Source organism: Euphorbia lathyris, chromosome 8, assembly GCF_963576675.1.
Source record: "Euphorbia lathyris chromosome 8, ddEupLath1.1, whole genome shotgun sequence".
Lineage (NCBI taxonomy): Eukaryota > Viridiplantae > Streptophyta > Magnoliopsida > Malpighiales > Euphorbiaceae > Euphorbia > Euphorbia lathyris.
In genome coordinates, this window is record NC_088917.1 from 41,591,638 (window position 1) to 41,615,516 (window position 23,879).

The 23,879-nt window shown below is 35.6% G+C and overlaps 1 non-coding gene across 1 annotated transcript; it reads right to left on the minus strand.

Moving 5' to 3' along the window:
* Positions 1-7,202: 7,202 nt before the first annotated feature.
* Positions 7,203-7,309, minus strand: LOC136204965 (small nucleolar RNA R71). The gene has a single exon (XR_010675775.1). It is a non-coding gene; the product is annotated as a small nucleolar RNA R71 (small nucleolar RNA).
* Between the last annotated feature and the right edge of the window lie 16,570 nt (positions 7,310-23,879).

Here is a 23,879-nt window from a genome sequence, read left to right on the forward strand (position 1 = left end):
AGCAGTTTTTTGTTTGTTTGTTTTTCTTTTCCTATCCTACCAAAAAAAAATTAAATTAAATTAACTAAACTAAACTGAATTGAACTTAACTTAATTGAACGGAATGCTATCGAACTTAACTTAACTTAACTTAACTGCACCAAATAATTATAATTATAATAAATTATATATATAACGATAAATTTTATATATAAATAATTATAAATAATGATAAATTTTATATATAATGATAAATGATATATTATATATAGATAATTATCATATAAAATTTATCATTATTTATAATTATTTATATATAAAATTATTATATATAGATAATTATAACTATAATATAAAAATATATATATTATAGTTATAATATATAAATATATTATAATTTCTACCAAAAAAAAAATAACTATAATATAAAAATGATAAACTATATATATATTATAAATTATAAAATACATAAGTAATTATAATTATAATAAATAATAATAATTATATATAAATAATACTATATTATAAAATATATATAAATTATAATAAATAATAATAAATTATATATAAATAATTATAATTATAATAAATAATGATGAATTATATATAAATAATACTAAATTATAAATTATAATAAATAATAATAAATTATATATAAATATTTATAATTATAATAAATAATGATGAGTTATATATAAATAATACTAAATTATAAATTATATATAAATAATAATAAATTATATATAAATAATTATAATCTATCTATACTATATATAATAGCGGAAACAGAGAGAAATGAGGAGAAGTGTTTTAGATGCATTTTTTAATGTAAGCGCATTGCGCAAATTTTTTTTAAAAAAAGTCATTTATATATATTAATAATAATAATATGTCAATTACTAACCCATTAAATAAAGTAATAAAAGATAGTAAGAGTTACACAAAGATGAAAAAACAGAAAGCGAAAGAAATCCAAAAGTTACAAATAAACATATACATAAAGCATGATGGATAATATTCCACCATTATATTCATTGGTCACCGAAAACCAAAATCCTTATCAACTTTTAATTTTGATGATGTATTAGTTTTGTTTTTCATACTCTTATAATATAGTTTTATAATTTTGTTCTTACTTTAAATAATATAGTCTTATAAGTTTGTTCTTACTTCATTACGAGATTCATATCTATTTAGAGGTGGTTTGCATTGATAAATTATTTAGTAGCATTTTCTTCAAGCATTTGGAGGATTCAAACTTTGATATCTCCAATTGAAGAAATCCGATATAAATAGAAGATGTATGGACAACTAAAATCGGGAAACACAAATATGTCAAAAATTATAGGAAACCTTTATGTTTTTTAAGGTAATTATTCGATTTCTTTTTCATATATAGTAGTTATTGTGTTCTCAATTGTGTTGTTGCTTTATTTTTATAAAACAGTAGTTGTTATAGTTCCATTCTTGAGAGATGAAATTTCCTTTCTGACGTTAGTCAGCTTCCATATCTTTCGCTATTTTATCTACGTTTTCTTTTTTATTTCTTTTTCAAAATGACTAAAATCCAAACTCAACTAGACCTATTCTAGTCAACAGAAGCGAATACTAGAAAAAGATCCGAATCTAACTAAAAGAGTCAATGCGACTATGAATAAGCCAACAAAGTTTTGAATATAATCAGGTTAGGATGCATCGACCTTTCAAGCAAAATCATTTAAAGCAACATCATCATGAAAAATAATCATGCTAGGTTGAAAACCCGCAAGGACGGCCTAACAAAAATAAATGACACAATAAAAACAAAAATGGCATAGTAGGTTGAAAATCCAAAAAGGTAGCTTAGGAAGCAATTAACGCATAATCGAGAAAATGTTCAGCTAAAAAATTCACGAGGATTGATTCATAACATAATAGGTTAGGTTTTATTAGAGAATTAATCTTTTACACCCATCAATGAAATGATATGATTGCTTTATATAATATGTAGATGTCTTTAGATGCATAATCTTTTGAATTACACGTAAACATACATAAGAATGCCTTTACACTAAATGATTCCTAATAAAATTTCCAACTTGACCCTGCATCTTCAAAATGGCAAATGGATGCCCCCAACTTTCCATGTCCACTATATTTGCATGGTTAAACTTCTATAGGTACAATTGATATCCTCAAAGTACATGTATACTTTGTAATGGGGTTTCCCTCAAAAGTGAGTGAGATAAATGAATTCCCAATGAATATAAAAGAAAAAGAAAAACAATCATCCTCCATCCATTCCATCTTGATGAGATCTCAATTCTCAAACCAAGGTAAATTCTAATCGGAAAACTCTAAACTCAAATTCTTCTAAAAAAACCGAGCCATCTTAAATAAGCCTTTCCAATCTAAAAGCTAAAAATGAGTTCCTGAAACAATTGCCTCATGAAAAAAATAATACCCGGTTTTAAAGAGGCTAATCTCTAATGAACCTTTTTTTATCACAAATAAATGGACCAATAATCCAACAACCATAATCTTCAAAAAGAAGGGAAAAAAATTCTTATCAAGAAATCTTATCCCCACAATAAATGAGAGAAAATAGTCACTTCGAAAATCCAAAAGGACCAATGATGATGGTGGAACTCTTAGGAGAAGTGTGAACTGACGGACGGGCCCTCCCCGCCTTCAACTTTCTTTGTTTGTGGTTCTCATGGTGTTGCTTCTTAGTAACTTCTTCCTGATGTTACTTTTGAGGGACCATAAGCTTTATGCATCATGTAAATATAACTTACTTTTCAAGGGAGCATGTATGGAATCGCATCGCGTAGTTTGATACTATTGAATAATTTAAGACTCTTAGTTTTAAAAGATAGGGTCGCAACCTAGTTCCAACCAACCAGGAAAAAGCAGTAAACCCCAAGGACAACCCTACCATCCAGATACTAGGTTCGTGGACAATTACTTTCTTTCTAATTATTAAACACATGTAAACTTTAATTAATTGTTTTCATATACTATACAACATACTTACGAGTTAGTCTAAGATATCGAAAATAGTTTTTTAGAAATAGTTAAAAGGTTTTATTGTAATGATTATTTTGTTAAAATATGTTTTTTATAAAGAAAATGAACTTCAGTGACTAAAATCATAATTTTACATCACACTTGATAACAACCCAAATTATTCTTGAATAAGGAATAAGGGAAAATTAATAGAAATAATGGCAAACCATTATTCCTTCTAAAAGAGATATTTATGCATGGTTAATATGGAATTAATGACAATTATTGCAGGATTAATACAGGGGTGAATATGCAAATAATGGAGAAAAGGAAGGAGTTTCTAGCATTATGCCATACCACATGGACCATGGCGAGATACGCCATAATGGGATACGCCCGATGAGAACGAGTAGTGGAGACCCGCCATAGCTCTCAAGCAGAGCGTACATACGCCTTGACGGATCTAAGAATACCAAAAGACGCCTTTATTACCATCCATGAATGGGAATAAATACAATTAAATGGCAATTAATAGCCATTAAAGGGGAATAAAGGCTTGACTGTTCGAATACCTCAACTCTGAGGGTTTCAATGCTAAATGATGGGATTAATGGAGAATTGATAGCAATCAAAGATGAGTAATGACACGACGCTTCACCTGCTTCCCCATTAATGCTGAAGGTTACAGAAACCTATATAAATACCCCAGCTTCCTAGGATCAAAGGTACATTGACTGATTCTCTACTTTTGTGCTTACAGTTTATTCCCAGAAATATTACTGACTTTGGTATCGGAGTGTCCCCGGCCGATCCCAACGGTGCCTCACAGGGAAGTGCTCCGATCAAGGATTTTTCCACAAGTTATCAAAACTAATTGAGAAAATAAATTATTTTGGGGTTGGGCTGAAAACAATATTTTTATCTCATATAGGGACCAAAACCGATAAAAAGAAAAACCTTTTACTTTAAGAAATTCATTTTAAAACATAATTGATATATCAAATTTATTTTATAAATAAGTAAATTAAATAAATAAACAAGGAGTGAGGGACTTTATGCCTCTTAGTGCGTTATTGTTGGAGCGTATCTGTAGTATCTGGTATAGATTTAATATCAGGACTCCTCTTTGAGCATTCTAGACCTTTATGTGGAATGCGTAAGATCTCCAATGTCTGATGACTCAAGTTGGAATGAAATATCCTCTAGAGAGAGAAACTCTCTCTCTAGAACTTTCAAAGACTTTCTTTCTCTATAACTTCATTTTTTTAAGGATAAGGTGCAAAAATACCCTTAAAGTTTACAGCCAGGAGCAATTTTACCCATAACGTCTAAAATGATGCAATTTTACCCCTAACGTAGGCAGTCAAGACCAATTTTACCCCTAACATTGTCAAATTGGATCAATTCATACCACTCCCAAGTATTATTAGATTAACCAATTCCTCCAAGAAGCTCCTGCGACTTTCTCTGGTAACAGCTTCTTCGAAAGCTTCAACCTTCAAACTCCAAATCAATAAATACATTATACAACACTTTTAATTTGTTCCTAATGCCTTCACTTGCCACCAAAGTTCCCAAAATACTATCTGCTATGTGGCTCAGACACCGGCCGACTTAATACAACAATTATGGTACAGTTTCTTCTGCAAATCGTACGTCTTCTTCAGGAACTTCACAACTGTTTCATCCCTCCGATAACATAAATTTCTGAAATTGATTCAACTTTGACAACCTAGGGTAAAATTGCACTTAGCTGCCTACGTTACGGGTAAAATTGCACCATTTTAGATGTTAGGGATAAAATTGCGCCTGACTGTAAACGTTGGAGGTATTTTTGCACTTTATCCCTTTTTTTTGTCACTGGAACTTTTTTCTTTTTCTATTTTTTTTTCCTCTTTTCTTCTTTCTTTCTTTCTCTAACTTTCCCTTTTAGTTTGGGGATTTGAGCCCCTTATTTATATAATATTATTTACTAAAATTATTATAATAATAATGTATTATGTGAAAAGAAATAAAGTAAATTTTATAAGAAAAAAACTATATAAAATGGAGATTGGAGGGTAAATTACTGTTAAGCCCAAAATATACCTAAAATATCATTAATATTTACATCAGTTTTACTACGAATTTGTGCTGTTTATATCTATTTAGCGTACTTTTACGTCCGAATATGTTTCTTTCATGCAAGGTACCTAAATATTTGGTAAATCCAAATAGGAACGAAAAGAGGTCAAAAACAAAGGAAAAACCCTACAAAAAGAGTCAAAGACGACGAAAATCAAACGCACCGAAACGAGGACGAGGACGAAGTCAGAAACGGAGAAAAACATCCCGTGTCGCGATCGAGAATCCTCCATTCTCGGTCGCGACACGCGTCGCCCAAACACTTCCCCCTTTCGTTCGAAGGCTGAAAAACTCTTTCTCCATTCTCGGCCGAGAATTTAGATTCTCGGTATGTTCAGAAATTCAGGCATCACAACATATACTTGTTCGTTTTCAAAGAAACGCGTCCGTTCGATTGGATAAGAACATCTCTTCGCAGTAGACACGTTCCTTAGACTCGACTCTTCAACATCTATAAATAACGAGTTGATTTCAGAGTTGATATATGATTTTTTAGAGTTAAGATTTAGTACATAATTGATGCAGAAATTCTGAGTTAAACGATTCAGAGTTAGAAGTTCGATTTTGTAAAAAGCAATCTGATGTACACACATTGTTTATTAAATACTTACAAACATAGTAGCATTTAGATTTAGATTTAGATTTAGATCAGTTTATATTAGTTTACATTCTGGTAGTAGACGACCCATCTCTATTCCGAAGATTCAACGAGAAGATTAAGTAGAGGATTCGACCCTGAGCCTGATAAACTCTATCGAGGTTCGAGGAAAGGATTGACGACCCGGAACTTGAAAGTCGACGAAATCTTCCATGCTTCTTGTTCTCTGTAAACTTGTATCAAATTCATACTTCATCTAATAAAGTTCATGCAATTCAATAAAGTTTTATGTAGCACTTCTATAATTGATCCGAAGTGAGTTCTGGTGTTTTCATTAAAACGTAGTTAAATTCAATATCTTTACAAGGAAACTTAGTTGAACACTTAGGCAAATTCATTCTTCGAGAATTAATTTGGTTAAGGTAGCAATCTAACCCGACCGTAGGAGGATTGTCTGCAGTTCAAAGCCATTTAATTGAAGGAATTTACGTTATTACATTTTTATAATTTATACAAAGTTTAAAGTTGTTTTCTTTGCTTAATGCAAACGAATACATTTATTCTCTTTTTCTAAACACTAAACGTTTATGTTTTGTAATTCATACTCCAAACAGAATTGATTTCTAACATTCTACATATTCTACCATAATTCTTATTCAATCAATCTCAAAACCAATTTCAAATAAACGATTATCTATTTATATAAACCTTAAGTCGTATTTAATCCACACATAAATAAGTTTTTGTTGAAAAACATTCCCTGTGGGATCGATATCTTTTTATTACTACAAGCAAAACCGTGCACTTACGAAAATCGCTCAATAAGTTTTTGGCGCCGTTGCCGGGGAACGCCAATTTTTTTAACAAAAATTTAGATTTTTCATGTTTTATTTCGAATCTAGGTTTATACATATTTATTTTAACTTTTGTAATTTATTAATTTTAATTTACTAACATATTTATTTTTCAAATTCTGTTTTGAAGGTAGTTTCGGTTCGTGCAAGATTTCAAGTTCATGCGTAGTTCTCGAAGTTCTGGCATAGCACCAAACCCAATTGACCCAGAAATTGAAAAGACCATTAAAAAGAAAAAGAAAGACAAGAAAAATAAAAATCAACAAAATTCAGAACCGCAGCCAGAAAGTATGGCAACACTTATGGATTACGCTAGGCCAGGAGTGGCCGGTGTAACCAATAGCATAGTTAGACCCCAAATAAATGCAAACCAATTTGAAATTAAGCCAGCATTGCTTAATATGTTGCAAAATAATGTAACATTTTATGGGTTGCCTAACGAAAATCCTAACACCCATTTGACAAATTTCCTAGAAATTTGTGACACTTTTAAAATAAATGATGTGACTGCCGAAGCAATCAAACTTCACCTCTTTCCTTTCACTTTGAAGGATAGAGCCAAAGAATGGTTAACTTCTATACCAGGTGCAACATTTGAAACTTGGGACCAACTTGCCCAAGCGTTTTTATCAAAATATTTTCCTTTAGCAAAAACCGCAAGAGTCATAAAGGAGTTAACATCTTTTTCTCAAAATGATAATGAAACTCTTTATGAGGCTTGGGAACGTTTTAAAGAACTTCAACGTTTATGCCCACACCACTAATTGCCCGATGCACTTTTAATGCAAACATTTTATAATGGATTAAATCCTACAACTAGAGGTTCATTAGATGCTATGTCGGGAGGGTTATTTATGAAGAAGACATCGGCCCAAGCAAGAGAACTTTTGGAGGAAATGGCAATCAACAACAGTATGTGGTCCGCAGAACGTGGACATATACCAGTGGCGAAACCATCATCCTCAAACACATCATCTGTTAAAGGTATAGTGAATCTTGATCCAGTTGTGATGTTACAAGCCCAATTTTCTGCCTTATCGCACAAAATTGATAGGTTTATGGCACCGTGCGATGCTAACGGTAATCCAATCCAAACGGATGTGGATTATGAAGGTATGAGCGAGATCGAACATGTAAATTTTGTCCAAGGGCAAAACCAAACTAATAATCCTTATTCTAATACCTATAATCCTGGATGGAGGAATCATCCTAACTTTAACTGGAGAGATAATAATAATAATGCAAATGCTAATCAAAATCGTTCCAATAATTATCAAAATCAGTCAAGAGATATGATTAGCACTTTATCTTCTAAAATCGACAAATTTATAGATGTTATCGGTGGAAAAATAAGTAATCATGACGATGGTTTTAAACGGATCGAAAATAAATTCGATCAGCTTATTAAAAACCACTCATCTAGCATCCATAATTTGGAGGTTTAAATTGGCCAAATTGCTAAATCAATTCCATCCCGAAAAGAGGGAAGTCTTCCCAGCCATACGGAGGAAAATCCGAAAGAGCATGTAAAGGCTATCACTCTTCGTTCAGGGAAAAATTACTTAGGCCCGAAAATGCCCGGAGATGCAACATTACCAGGAACTGATTTACCAAAATCCAAAGAAAATACATTAAACACAAAAAGTTCACCAATTGACTCAAGTACAAAATCTTTTGTACCCAAACTACCTTTTCCACACAAAGTCCGAAATAAGGACTATGACAAACAACTTTTAACATTTTTGGATAAACTTAAAAATTTGCACATTAATTTAATGTTTATGGATGCAATTACGCAAATTCCTAATTATGGTAAGTTCTTAAAAGATTTAATTTAAAAAAAATTAGTTGGGAAGGAATTTCATCCATTTCGCTAACTGAGGACTCTAGTTCAATAGTGTCAAGCACTTTGCCTATTAAACTCAAAGATCCCGGATGTTTTACTTTTCCGTGTAAGTTGGGAGATATTGAATTCCCAAGTTGTCTTTGTGATTTAGGAGCAAGCATAAACTTAATGCCCTTGTCTATTTTTAATAAGTTAGGTTTAGGAGAAGATATCAAACGTACCAATATGATTTTGCAATTAGCGGATCAGACCACTAAGAGACCATATGGCATAATTGAGGACGTTTTAGTTAAAGTTGACAAATTTATTTTTCCTACCGATTTCGTTATATTAGATTTTGCATATGACGTTAATTGTCCACTAATTTTTGGTAGACCGTTTATGAACACGGGACGTGCTCTAGTTGATGTATCGGAAGGGAAAGTAGTTTTAAGGATAGGAGAAGATAAGATCGAGTTTAATATGAACAAAGCAATGAAATATCCTATGGAGGAATTCGCTTGTATGAAACTTGACTTAGTTGAAGAATGTGTCAATGACATTATTCAAAAAGAAGAAGTAATAGAACCTATAATGGGAGAAGAATTAGAAGATAAGGACCCAGAGCCTTTGATTCGAGAAGATGGACCAGTTCCGCCTTCAATTGTAATACCCCCTAAATTAGAACTTAAAGAGTTACCAAACCATTTGAGGTACGTTTTTTAGTCGATTATCTACCTATAATTATCTCTAACAAGTTAACTAAAGTTCAAGAAGAAAAATTGAAAAAAGTTGTTAGAAATAGGATAGGAAGTATGGGATGGCAAATTTCAGACTTAAAAGGAATTAATCCTAGTATTGTAATGCACAGAATTCACTTAGAAGAAGATAAGCCACCTAAAGCGGATAGGCAAAGACGCTTAAATCCGAATATGAAAGAAGTAGTCAAAAATGAGATTACTAAACTTTTAGACAATGGAATCATTTATCCTATCTCGGATAGTGAATGGGTTAGTCCAATCCATTGTGTACCTAAAAAGGGAGGCATAACTGTTGTAAGGAATGACGAAGGTGAATTAATACCTACGCGAACCACCACTGGTTGGAGGGTTTGTATAGATTATAGGAACCTTAACAAAGCAACCAGGAAAGATCATTTTCCTCTACCTTTCATCGATCAAATGATCGAAAGGATAGCCAGTCATGCTTTTTATTGTTTTCTTGATGGGTATTCCGGATTCTTTCAAATTTATATTTACCCGGATGACCAAGATAAAACAACCTTCACATGTCCTTATGGAACCTTTGCATATAGGAGAATGCCCTTTGGTCTATGTAATGCACCAGCAACATTTCAACGTTGTATGACTGCAATTTTTAAAGATTTCATTGAAGATATCATGGAAGTTTTTATGGATGATTTTTCAGTTTATGGAGATTCTTTTTATGCATGTTTAGGGAATTTAGATAAAGTTTTGTCTAGATGTGAAGAGACGAATTTAGTTTTAAACTGGGAAAAATGTCATTTCATGGTTGATGAAGGAATTTTTTTAGGTCATAAAATATCTGAAAAAGGATTAGAAGCGGATAGAGCAAAAAATTCAGTGATAGAAAAATTACCCCCTCCAACTACTGTTAAGGGAGTACGGTCATTTTTAGGACATGCAGGTTTTTATAGACGATTTATTAAAAACTTTTCTGTGATTTCCAAACCACTTACTAACTTGCTTATGAAAGATTCGACCTTTGATTTTAATGAAGATTGTGTTAAAGCATTTGAAACATTGAAAGCAGCTTTAGTCAGTGCACCCATAATTGCTAAACCCGATTGGGATTTACCTTTTGAAATCATGTGTGATGCAAGTGACTTAGCCGTAGGATGTGTTTTAGGTCAAGGGAAGGATAAGAAGCTTCATGTTATTTATTATGCCAGTCACACACTGTTCGGTGCTCAATTAAATTACACCACAATGAGAAAGAAATGCTAGCGGTAGTTTTTGCATGTGATAAGTTTAGGCCGTACCTACTAGGATCTAAAGTTATTATATATACCGATCACGCAGCTTTAAGGTATCTATTTGCTAAGAAAGATGCAAAACCGCGTCTGATTAGATGGATTTTGTTATTACAAGAATTTGATATAGAAATTAAAGACAAAAAGGGAGTAGAAAACCTTGTCGCCGATCATCTATCAAGACTTGAAGATGAAAACGGTCCTATAGGTGAAACTATCGATATACGAGATAATTTCCCTGATGAATATCTCTATCAGATAAAATGTGTCATGTCACCATGGTATGCGGATATAGCAAATTATCTCGCAGCTAACATTGTTCCAGAAGGGTTAAGTTTCCAACAAAAGAAGAAATTCTTTTTCGATGTTAAGCAATATTTTTGGGAAGATCCTTTCTTGTTCAAAAGTTGTGGTGATGGTATGATTATGAGATGCGTTAGCGAAAGTGAATACGAGTCTATAATGTTAGAATGCCATTCAAGCTCTTACGGAGGGCATAACGGCGTTAGTAAAACAGTTGCTAGGATATTAGAATGCGGATTCTTTTAGCCTACATTGTTTAAGGACGTTCGTTCATTTTTTATTTGTTGTGACAAATGTCAAAGAACCGGGAATTTAGAAAGGAAAGATGAGATGCCTCTCACGAACATGTTAGAAGTTGAAGTCTTTGACGTGTCGGGGATCGATTTCATGGGACCTTTTCCCCCTTATTTTGGTAAAACTTATATTTTAGTAGCCGTAGATTATGTTTCAAAGTGGGTTGAAGCAATTGCAACCCCGACGAATGATGCCAAGATTGTCGTTAAATTTCTTGAAGATATATTTTGTAGATTTGGATGTCCTAGAGTCATGATAAGTGATGGAGGTACCCATTTCATAAACCGAAGTTTTGAATCGCTTATGAGAAAATATGGAGTACACCACCGTGTATCAACGCCATACCATCCTCAATCGAATGGTCAAGCGAAGATATCAAATAGGGAACTCAAATGGATTTTAGAGAAAACAGTTTCGTCTTCAAGAAGAGATTGGTCTTGTAAACTTAACAATGCGTTATGGGAATACCGTACTGCATTTAAAACTCCAATAGAAATGACACCATACCGATTAGTGTATGGGAAAGCATGTGATTTTCCATTAGAATTAGAGCATAAAGCTTATTGGGCTATTAAAGCACTTAACTATGATTTACAACAAGCAGGTAAGAAACGTTTGTTTGACTTGAATGAGTTGGATGAATTACGTCATTTATCTTACGAAAATGCAAAAATATATAAAGAGAAAGTGAAAAAATGGCACGATGCCAAAATTAAAGTCAAAAGCTTTAGCGTTGGAGATAAGGTGCTGTTATTTAATTCACGACTCCGATTATTTCCAGGTAAACTTAAGTCTAGATGGACATGACCATATTTAGTCGTCAAAACATTCGACTATGGATCTTTAGAACTTGAAGGACCTAACGGAGTTCGCTTTAAGGTTAACTGTAATAGATGCAAAATCTATTATGCAAATGCTCCAATTAAGGGAATTGAGTTCATAATAGAATTTCATGAAGATTAATTCGTTAATTTTCGTGTACTTTTTTTATTTAGTTTTTATTTGAATTTTTATTAGTTTTGATTTTATTTTTAATTTTGTTTAATTTTATTTTGTTTTTACACATGTCATTTTTATGATTTTTAGTTATTAGATGAGTTTATATCAATTTTTAAATACATAAAAACATATTTAAGTCATGTTTTTAATCAGATTTTAGGTAAATAGTTCGAATTAGAAGAAATTAGCAATTCTCGGTCGAGAATCCATGAATCTCAGTTGAGAATTCACACTTTCAGAATTGTCCAAGAAGGTAAGAAATTTTCTGATCTTACCGAGAATTTATATTCTCGGTCGAGAATCAGAAGATAGGGGTTTCGACGCCTGATTTCTAAGAGGAAATTAGCATGTCGCGACAGAGAATCAGGATTCTCGGTTGCGACACGGGTGTTTTCTGCACCATCAGACCTGTTTCTTCTTCTTCCAGCAGACATAGCTGTTCAAACTCGAAAAATTGAGTTTCTTCAACTCCAAGAGGTCTGATTTTATGCTTTTTCGCATTAAAAAGACACACTATTTCATCTTATGATCCCTATAAATAAATCAAGAGGTTAAGAGTTCTGTTACTTACCTTTCTATTTATCTCTGTCAGACAAAAAAATCTGATATTCTAAACACATTTTCAAACAAAGTTACAGAAACCTTTTTGTTCCTCAAAACACCATAACTACCAAACTCAAATCTTCCAAGAAGATTATTGCTGCATGCCGTAAGCGTACTGATTTATCAGAACGCTATGGTGCCCCATTCCCAATTTATAACCATGATGAAGGCAGACATTATTATCGATTTCGTTATGCTATATTCGTAGGAATGCTTTACATGGATGAGTTCTTAAATGATGAACTCGGGATTAACGATGATATGAATCGCTATTTAGAGAATTTGGGCTGGACCAAATTCGCCCACATGAAGTTTCCAATCATCGGAGATTGGATCCTTGAGTTTCTATGTACAGTACGCTTCGTGAATAAGTGTCGGGTTCGTCTTAGTTTTCGCAAAGATGGCGAAACTTTCACCTTCGGTTACCCTGAATTATATTCCTGGTTTGGTTTCCCACCACGGGATACTTCATACCACCATCCTGGCAGGGATATGACTTCTAGAGACATCTGGAGGATGTTAACGGGATTCTGGCATTTCAATCCAAGTCTCGCATACAACAAGTGCATCCACTCCAATTCGATGATTTATTTGCACAAGTTCCTGTGTCATAGTTTGTTTGGACGAACTGGCAGCAGTATGGTCCAGGACACCGACTTGTATGTTTTAGGCAACATATTTCAAAGCAACACCGTCAATTCTTCCAAAATATTGATGGAAGGTTTGATTGCCGCTTCTCGTTCCAAAGAAAAGACCATTGGATATGGGACTATAATTTGTGGCATAATATTGGGAGCCAAAGGCGCAGCATCTGTTCCTTGGACTGATGCAGAACCATTTCCAATGATGGATTATGAATTTTTGGAATAGGAGGGCTTCGTGAAACGTATCTTTCGGGTTGGCCCAAGGTTTCTTTCTACGGAAGAAAGACAGATCTTCATGCAGATGAAGATTGAACGTTATAGGGAAAGAAGAATCCCACTTCCACGGGATGATTATGTAGTTTCAATTTAGGTTTTGATTGTTTTTGTTTGTGTTTGTTTCATTTTTAATTTTTTTTTCTTTGTATATATTGTTGAAACACCTTTCCACATGATTTTGATTTGACAAAATTATTTAAGTTAATCCCATGATTAAGACAATTAAATTTAAGTGCTTTGATTTAATTGTACTAATGTGTTTGTTCAATGTTAAGTATATTTATAAATGATAACATAAAAAGTAAGACATGACGAAGTCCGCATAAGCCATAGAAGCTGAGTAGAACACAACTCAGTATCATAGAAGAAAAGTCTTCTTCAGAATAAACGCTTGAAGACGAAGCTGACCAAAGGAGCTGAGTAGAACGCAACTCAGCCTCGTCAAAGATAAAGATCGAAGGCAACGTCTATTAAAGTCAAGCTGAGTGTTCATCAGGACAGCGCCAATGATTCGTTAACTAAAAGTCAAAAACCGACAAGGATCTGCGCCAATTCAGAAGCTTTGGAATCACACAAAGAGACAGTTTCGAGACGCATGGGTCAACTGGCATTTGGCTAAAAGACAAAACTGGCGCTAGAAGACGAACCTGGCGGAAGAAGACAAGCCTGACGCCTGCTAATTTCAGACGACAAGATTAGCCTGCAAATCTGAATGCTGACCAGTGAATGACGCAAGAAGACCATTTGAATTCAACGGATACATCTGAATTCAAATGATTGAAGCATCAGATTTCACTATAAAAGGACAAGTTCATCACTTGGATCCTTTGCCAAAGTACAAAAAGAAAAGCATACATACAAGCACATACAAACAAGAAAAGAAAATACTTACACCCAAATCCTATCTCTGTGTAAAAGTCTAGATTGAATTTGTATTCATCTAAAGTGTTCTTCATCTAGAAAGAACAAATTTGTATCAATTGTAAAGATTGAGAGAGTGGTGCTGAGTACTCGGTTTTAGTACTCAGTGGTAGAGAAAATCTGAGTGTTCGGTTATAGCGCTCAGTAGGATTGAGTAGACGAATAGAGGACGGTACTCTTGCATACTCAATTGCTTTGTAAACGATTTGTGCTCTACCTTTAAAGAGCTCAGTAGTGGATTGAAAAAGCCCGGAAGGATTCTGGGGACTGGACGTAGGCGGTGAGGCCGAACCAGGATAAGTATGCTGAGTAATTTCTGACCCTTTCTCTCCATATATATATATGTATGTGTTGCTTGCTTAAATTACTTAGGATATAAATTGTATAAGCTGACACTGAGTAATTAGAGTGCTGAGTTGGAAGCTGACCTTAAGTGTTAATTCCCAACTCACAAGTAAAACGGTTCTAGTCAGCCTCTAACTAAAGCTGTGTTACATCTCGCTCGGCCTTGCTGGCCAAAACTGAGTAAAGTAATTTAAAGAATTAAATTAAGTCAGCATAATTAAGCGAAAAAGTTACATTAGTTCCTAACTCCCCTAGAACTAATTACACGAGACCAACAAGTGGTATCAGAACTCAGTAGCTCACTACTCAAGGATAAAACTATCTTGAGCCGATCCCTGTAAATGGCTGAGAACAGCACTCGTTTCCTTCCTGGAAATCAAACAACACAGATACTCCATGAGGGATTATCTATTAGTCGGCCTCCCTTGTTCTTCGGATCAAATTATACATTTTGGAAGAATAGGATGAAATTTTTTATTCAGGCTACAAACATGAGTGCATGGCTTGCAATAGTCCAATGCCCGTTTGTGCCTTACAAAATGGTAAACAACGAGAAAGTTGTTAAGAGTGAAACTGAGTGGTCAGAGGATGACCTTAGAAAACTGTAAAATAATGCTTCGGCTATCAATATGCTTCACTGTGCGTTAGATGCTGCAGAGTACAACAAAATTTCAGGTTGTGAGTCAGCACAGGAAATATGGAAGAAGATGGAAGTGACCTATGAAGGTACCAGCAAGGTCAAGGAATCAAAGGTGAACCAACACATGAGACTATACGAGCTGTTTGAGATGACTGACAATGAAGACATCTCTGAAATGAATGCTAGATTCACCAACATCATAAATGAGCTGAAAAGACTCGGCAAGAACTTCACAGAAGAAGAGCAGGTGAAGAAAATCTTGAGAAGTCTACCCAAGAGCTGGCAAGCTAAAAAGGCAGTTGTGGAAGAAGCTCAGGACCTGAACACATAGAAGTATGATGAGCTCATAGGATCTCTGCTGACCCACGAGATCTCCATGAAAAACTTTGAAGCTAAAGAAAAATCAGAAGACAAGAAGCAAAAATCACTTGTCATGAAAGCTGACTCAACAGAAGCTGACTCATCAGATGATGAGGTGATGGCCATGTTTACCAGGAAGATGAAGAAGCTGTTCAGAAAGAATGATAAGAACAGTAAAAGGCCATTCAGAAGAAGCGATAAATACAAAGCTGAGTCCAGCGACAGCAAATACAAGAAAGACAGCTCGAAGCCTGTCACTTGCTTTGAATGTCATCAGACTGGGCACATTAAATCAAGCTGTCCAACTCTAAAGAAAGAAAAGAAAGGTAGCAGAAAAGCAATGGTGGCGACATGGAGCGATAGTGATGAGTCAACCTCATCAGAAGCTGATGCCACTGAGTCAGCAAACATATGTTTCATGGCTGACGAATCTGCTGACCACTGCCGATCTGAGCAAGCTGACCTCTCAGATGGATCTGACCAAGAGGAACACTCCAATGAGGTAACATCTCTTCTCTTGCTTAGAAATGAAATGGTTAACGCCTTGAGTGATCTATATACACTGACCAAAAAGTGTAACAAGAAAATAAAGGCACTCAACAGGCGATGTGATCAGATTGAAGAGGTCAAACTGAGTGACCTCCGACATCTGCTCCAGGACAACACCAGGCAAGATGAAAATCTAAAAATCATGCATCGGTTTGTCTCGGAAGTCCAATCAGATTCCAAGAAACTGAGAAAGGACATCGCAACTATACAAAACCAGTCGAATACATCGGCTAAGAAAAGGTTCTATCCACATGCTGAGTATCATAGTACTGGTCAGCCTAAACAGTACACTCAGCAGAACAGTCAGTGTGACTGCTGTGGAAAGAGAGGACACACTATAAACGTGTGTTGGTATGCTCAGCACCATCGTACTGACCAAAAGAGGAAATACCCTCAAAGGGTAGTTTTTTGTGACTATTATGGTAAAGATGGCCACACCATAAATGTATGTCGTCACAAAATAAAATATGATGCTTCACCTGTTTATGCTAACCAACGAGGACCCAAAAGAGAATTGGGTACCTAAAGATGAATAGTTTAAAATGCAGGTGAGTCTGAGGTGCATGGAGAAGTCAAAGCTTTGGTATATTGACAACGCATGCTCGAGGCATATGACTGGTGATGAAACTCTGTTCATCACACTTGAGCATAAACGAGGTGGAAGTGTAAGCTTCGGAGACAACAAAAAGGGTAAGATAGTAGGATCAGGTACTATCGGAGGAAACCCTACTATTGAGTCAGTCTCCTTAGTCAGGGGTCTCAAATATAACCTATTGAGCATAGCTCAGCTGTGTGACAGCGGTAGAAAGGTTGTATTTGATGCCACTGAGTGTCGGATACTCGAGGGAAAACAAATGATTTGATTTTAACTACCCCTCGTGTTGACAATGTGTTCATGTTGAGTTTAGAAAAGAAATTTTCAAAAAATATATGCTTAGTATCAAAGGAAGATAATTCCTGGCTATGACATAGGAGACTTGGTCATGTAAGCATGGACCTCCTCGCCAAATTAGCAAGAAAGCAATTAGTTGAGGGTTTGCCCAAACTTAGATTTGAGAAAGATCAATTATGTAATGCTTGTCAACAAGGTAAACAAACTAAAAAGTCTTTTCAAAGTAAAAATTTTGTCTCAACCAAACGACCATTGAAATTACTACACTTGGATCTTTTCGGACCTGTCTAGCCACTCAGCTTGGGCGGAAAGAGATTTTCCTTGGTCATTATAGATGATTTCTCTCGGTATACTTGGGTCATCTTGCTGAGTAGCAAGGATGAAGCTTTTGAGATGTTCTCAACATTGATCAGAAAACTTGAAAATGACAAAGATTTAAAATTAGCTCACATCCATAGTGATAATGACGAAGAATTAAAAAACCAACAGTTTGATGAATTTTGTGAAGTCAGCGGCATTGACCATAATTTTTCTGCTCCTAGAACTCCTCAACAAAATGGGGTAGTTGAGAGGAAGAACAGAACATTAGTTGAAATAGCTAGGACAATGTTGAGTGAGAATAGGCTTCCAAAGTATTTCTGGGGTGAAGCTGTCAACACAGCGTGCTATATACTCAATAGGGCTTTAGTTAGACCTATCCTTAAGAAAACCCCCTATGAACTTTGGAAAGGACGAAAACCCAACATTGGATATTTTCGTGCCTTTGGTTGTAAATGTTTTATACTCGATACAAAAGACAACCTAGCCAAGTTTGATTCTAAAGCTGACGAAGCGATCTTTCTAGGGTACTCAACTAACAGTAAAGCATATAGGGTGTTTAGTAAACGAACTTAACTCGTAGAAGAGTCTGTCCATATCGAGTTTGATGAAACTGACCCTGCAGGTAAGTCAAGTCAGTCTGTCGAAGATGACCCATGCTCAGCTTCCGCTGACCAAGATGGAGCCGCTGAGTCATTACCACACGGGCTGACCAAAGGTAAAAACGAAGCAGAAATTACCTTTGCTGACCAATCTAAAACTGCAGAGATTGTTGAAACACCTGCTCCTGATAACTCAACACTACCCAAAGAGATCAAAATTCCAAGAGGACACTCGAAGAAGTCCATTCTTGATGATGCTGAGAACAACCTGATGACTAGAAATCAACTCAGGAGATATCTTAGCAATATTGCGTTCGTCTCAGTCCATGAACCAAAGAACTTCACCGAAGCTGAGCACGAAAAATTCTGGATCAATGCTATGCAAGAAGAGCTTGATCAGTTCAAGAGAAATGAGGTATGGGATTTAGTACCAAAACCTAGGAATCAAAAGACCATTGGAACAAAGTGGGTGTTCCGCAATAAGCTAGATGAGCAAGGTAATGTAGTCAGGAACAAAGCCCGACTTGTAGCTCAAGGCTATAGTCAGCAAGAAGGCATTGACTATGGTGAGACCTTTGCACTCGTAGCTAGGTTAGAGGCCATAAGAATTTTATGTGCATATGCTAGCTTCATGAACTTTAAACTATTCCAAATGGATGTCAAGAGTGCATTTCTTAATGGATTTATAAACGAAGAGGTATATGTTAGTCAGCCTCTTGGGTTTGAAGATCCAAAATTTCCAAACCACGTTTATAAACTCAAGAAGGCCCTGTACGACCTGAAACAAGCACCACGTGCTTGGTACGAAAGGTTGACCAGTTTCCTACTGACCAGGAACTATGTCAGAGGTAAAGCTGACACAACCTTATTCATTAAGAAAAAGGGTAAAGATACCCTGTTGGCACAAATTTACGTAGATGATATTATCTTTGGTGCTACTAATGAATCTATGTGCAAGGAATTTAGTAAACAGATGCAAACTGAGTTCGAAATGTCAATGATGGGCGAACTCAACTTCTTCCTCAGACTTCAAATTAAGCAAGGGAAGAACAACATCTTCATTAGTCAGACCAAATATGCCAAAGAAATATTAAAGAAATTTGATATGGAAGAATGTAAGCCTATATCTACCCCAATGGGTACTGATACTGTGCTTTGTGCTGATGAGAAAGGTAAGTCTATAGACAGCAAGTTATATCGAGGTATGATTGGCTCTCTACTTTATCTAACTGCCAGTAGGCCTGACATTCAGTACTCAATATGTTATTGCACGAGATATCAAGCTGTCCCCAGAGAATCTCACTATATAGCTGTGAAAAGAATTTTTAGATATTTGCAGAGCTCAGTTAATGCAGGTTTATGGTATCCAAATACAAATGACTTCACACTTATTGGATACACTGACGCTGACTATGGACGAGATAAGCTAGAGCATAAGAGTACTTCAGGAGGATGTCACTTCCTTGGAAGCTGTCTAGTATTTTGGTTCAGCAAGAAGCAATCGTCAGTGGCCCTATCAACAACTGAAGCTGAGTACATTGCTGCTGGAAGCTGTGTGGCCTAGGTCCTATGGATTAAGCAACAGCTGGAGGATTATGGAGTACAAACTGAAACAATCGAAGTCAAATGCGACAACAAGAGTGCCATTGACTTATCCAAAAATCCAATCCAACACAGCAGGATGAAGCATGTCAGCATTAGGCATCACTTCATCAGAGACCATGTACTCAAGGGTGAGATCAAGCTGACCTACGTTCCAATAGATGAACATCTTGCAGATATCTTTACGAAGCCCTTGGCTCGTGAGTAATTTAACATACTAAGGGAAGCTATCGGTATGTCTAATCCTCTTCAATAGTTTTCTGCGCTTAAATGAATGTTGAGTGATTTTTACATGCTGAGTTATTAGTAACTATTGCATGCTTAGCTAATATGAATTACATAAAATCACCTTATGCTGAGTAGACATACATACTGAGTGATTATCATAAGCTGAGTTACTAAGCATACAAATATTCCTTCTACGTAAAACTGAGCACTCAGAAAGTAAAAAACGTTTAGTATTCTAGATACTAAGTGAAGCCAGTTGCACAATAAATGCTAGCACGCGCATTAAGTAGCCACCTAGGATGACGTAAGCATAATAATTAGAAAACACATGTGCCGAATGTGTCATAAATGCTAGAGATAACTGTCGATTGATCATCTCGAGGTCAAACCACCATTCCGACCTATCAGATCAACTCGACACTTCTATAAATAGTTGACGAATTCCCACTAATCCCTCTTTACATTTGAAATCTTTGGCATTCAATTTCTCTCTCTCTCTCAAATCCCAAATCCTCTCAAAATCTCTCAAAGAATCATGTCTAACGATTCTCAGAACATCTTCGGTGCCGATTACGATGAAAATCGCTCCGATGAAAATCCTTCGTCTCTTGCTGAGCAGGACTATGAAGAGACCTCCACTGAGTCTCAAGAGCAAGGTCAGCATGACCAAACTAAAGTCAGCACCTCTAGCAAAAAGCCTCAAGCTGACCAAGCAACTCCGTCAAAGAAAAAGAACAAGCAACCTAAGGAGAAGGTATTCCTCCCCGTATATAAAAACATACAGAAATGTGAGGTCGTCCGTTGCCGTTGGTTCTCCCCAGGCTTTGTAACGGCTGAGAAACCTTTCTGTGAGTGGATCTCCAAAAACGGCTGGACCAAGCTCTTCTCTCTCCCCGGCACCACCTATCCACAGTTAGTGAGAGAATTCTATACGAATCTCAGAGTTGCCGAAGATGATGTTGACCACTTAGTCACCAAAGTCAAAGGTAAGGACATCATGATCACTCCGTCCTATCTCGCTAAACTGTTAAAGCTGACGGCCAAAGGTTCAGAACTCAGAACTACGAACGACTACTCACGAATCGATTACCCTGTTGAGTTCTATAAACCCAAGGACCATAAAGGAGAAATAGCCAGTACGTGCATGGGTCAGCCTCAGAAAATGGCTCATTACATCTTGACCAACTTCCTATTCCCTAAGATCAACGCCTCCTCCTCAGCTTCCAATTTTGAGCAGTGCTTCATCTGGCACATGCTGAACTTTAAACCGCTCAACATGCCCGTCTTCCTTATCGGCGTTGTTGTCTCCTGAATGGACTCTAGCAAGTGCACTAGATACAAGTAATAAAGTGATAAGTCAAGTATCGTATCCACAAGGATTGAGGACCAAAGTTTACAAGAAATACTTTGCAGAACAGGGTGTTCGTAGTGTGTGATTCTTTTATATTGACAGATGTTGGTAGTTATGAAAACTAGTGACTAAACAAGTTGCTTTGAGAAAACCCTTGATAAAACCACCTAACATTTATGCTTCGGGGTTGGATGTTTGATAGATCATTCGGTGAAGATGAAAGCAGTGTCCTATCATTCATCTAACACAAGCATACATGCATAAGCATTGGAATATAAAGCCTCAACAAACACTTCCTGCATTAACATCATTCATTCATTACTAGACTTGGGAAACTTACATTACCGGCCCCGACTGGCCGAGCCCATTCAAAAGGATTACTCACTCATACTGGCGAGTGAGCAATCTGGTAGTTTAAAGCTCTGAAACTCCATCTATGGAGCTCTCATTCCTCCGCAAGGTCTATATTTGTATTTTCTAAAAAGTGCGATCCTTTCCTTCCTTACTACCTCTATTTAAAGGAAAGGACAGGGTCCAAAATGGTACTAGAAAAATATCCGCTCAAAATAAATTACAAAACAAAGTCAAAAGTTCAGAAATCTAAAAATTGCTAAAAGTGGTGAAGATCATTTTGACCCTTGAACACTCAAGGGCCGGGCTTTCTTTTCATCATGTTGCTTTCCGCCTGCACTTATCTGCCTTTCTGCCTGCAACTACTGTCGTACCTGCGTCCTGTCCATCATCAGAAGTTCCGATGTTTGACCGCTGGATCAAAGAATGGCATAATCTCCTCTTGGTATGTGCGAACAGGCTGCTTCCAGTCTATTCGGCTAAGTCTTTCCTTATCTGCATAAAAGCACCTATAAGACCTTCTTTCTTGCAATAAAACACTACAAACACCCTTAATTCATTATAATTAACACGTTAAAATGTAGTCAATTTCATGCCTAACAAATACCCCCAAATTGAATCTTTGCTTGTCCTCAAGTAAACAACAGATAGAAAACAAATTAATCTACATGAAAAAAGAGTTAGGAATGAAAGAATATGGAGACAAGATTTGAATGTTTTCAGAGAATTTGAAAGGACGATAGTAATTGTTTTTGCTCTGAAGAGATAATGACAGAATACGTGCAAGTTATGATTTTTTTTTATTAGGTTATACCAGTGCAAGATCGTGTACCCTTCTCGAGAAATTCCTTAAAGCTTAAAATTAGACCTCAAATTTCACAAAGAACAACTTGTCTATCTTAATGCCTCACCAAGGAATGGAATTTTTCACTCACTCTCGTATGACATTTGTTTGCCATAGGGAAAGGAATTACAACTTCACTCCCCAGCTCAGAAAATACACCCTTAGGGTGTGAGTTTGCTTTTTGGTCCTGCGTTTATGGATCAACATTTTTCCAAACATAGTCCAAAGGTCTTGATCATAGGTTGTAATGTTAGGCTAAGGCTCAGGCATGGAAGTGAATGGCTTTTTAAGTGTCAGAATTCTGTCTCCATGCAACAAAATTTAATTATACCCAATTCTCAGCACATGAGCAATTCTTGTTCTTAGCCTAAACACTCTACACAGCCTGTTTCATAAAAATGGCCAGACTATTCTTTTAAACACACAAAAGATGACCATCCAAGCATTCTATTTCATGTTCCAGATTAAAAGACTTTATTCAAAGATTTTTATCTTCTCATATTTCAGCATCATACCTCAAATGTTAGTATTTTTATCTACATAACTCATATTTTTGTATTTCTCTTCTTGTTTCAAAGCATGAGACAGATTCAAGGTATTCTGGAATAATAGTGAAAGGAATGGGCATTTTTATGTGGTGTGTGTTTAAGAAAGAACATGCTAAGGCTCAAGTTGGTTATCCTAATAATGTGAGTGCAATGCACGGGTAGGCTATTTGTGTAGTGAATTATGAATCTAAATGCCTTTCTCCTCCTATGTTTGTCAAAAAGCATCTTCATGTCAACAGGGCATAGCCAAGCAAATTCTCCCTAAAGATAGTAAGTGCTGGCCCACTCATAAAAAGAAACAATGCATATTCAAATGCAATTGCGGGCTCAAGTTCTCACTATTTTAGGGGGCTATGCATTAAGGCAAAAGGGTCCTTTTGTGAAAAAAGATTTAAAATTTCAAAATTTGCGGAACTTCAAGACTTGGGAAGACATAAATCAAACACTAGGCTATCCTCATACATTCCACTCATAACCAGCACAGTCTGTTCAGTGATTACTGTAAAACAAAACAATCGAAACACAAGAATATGTACTAAGAAATGATCATAATGAGGAATATATACAAAGAAAATTTACTAAGAACAATATGAATCAAAGATCACAGGGGGTTACTTGTTATTCATAAGATTTAACTAATTAACAACTTGTTCAGGCTTTTTATCATGTTTATGCATACAGATATTGTAATTTGTAATCCCTCCCCACCCCCAAATTAGAATGAAACATTATCCTCAATGTTGGTATGAAGGAAAGCAAACAATAAACAATAGCCGCATGATAAAGTACAGAGTGAGCAAGAACTTGAAAAGAAGGGTGATAGATGT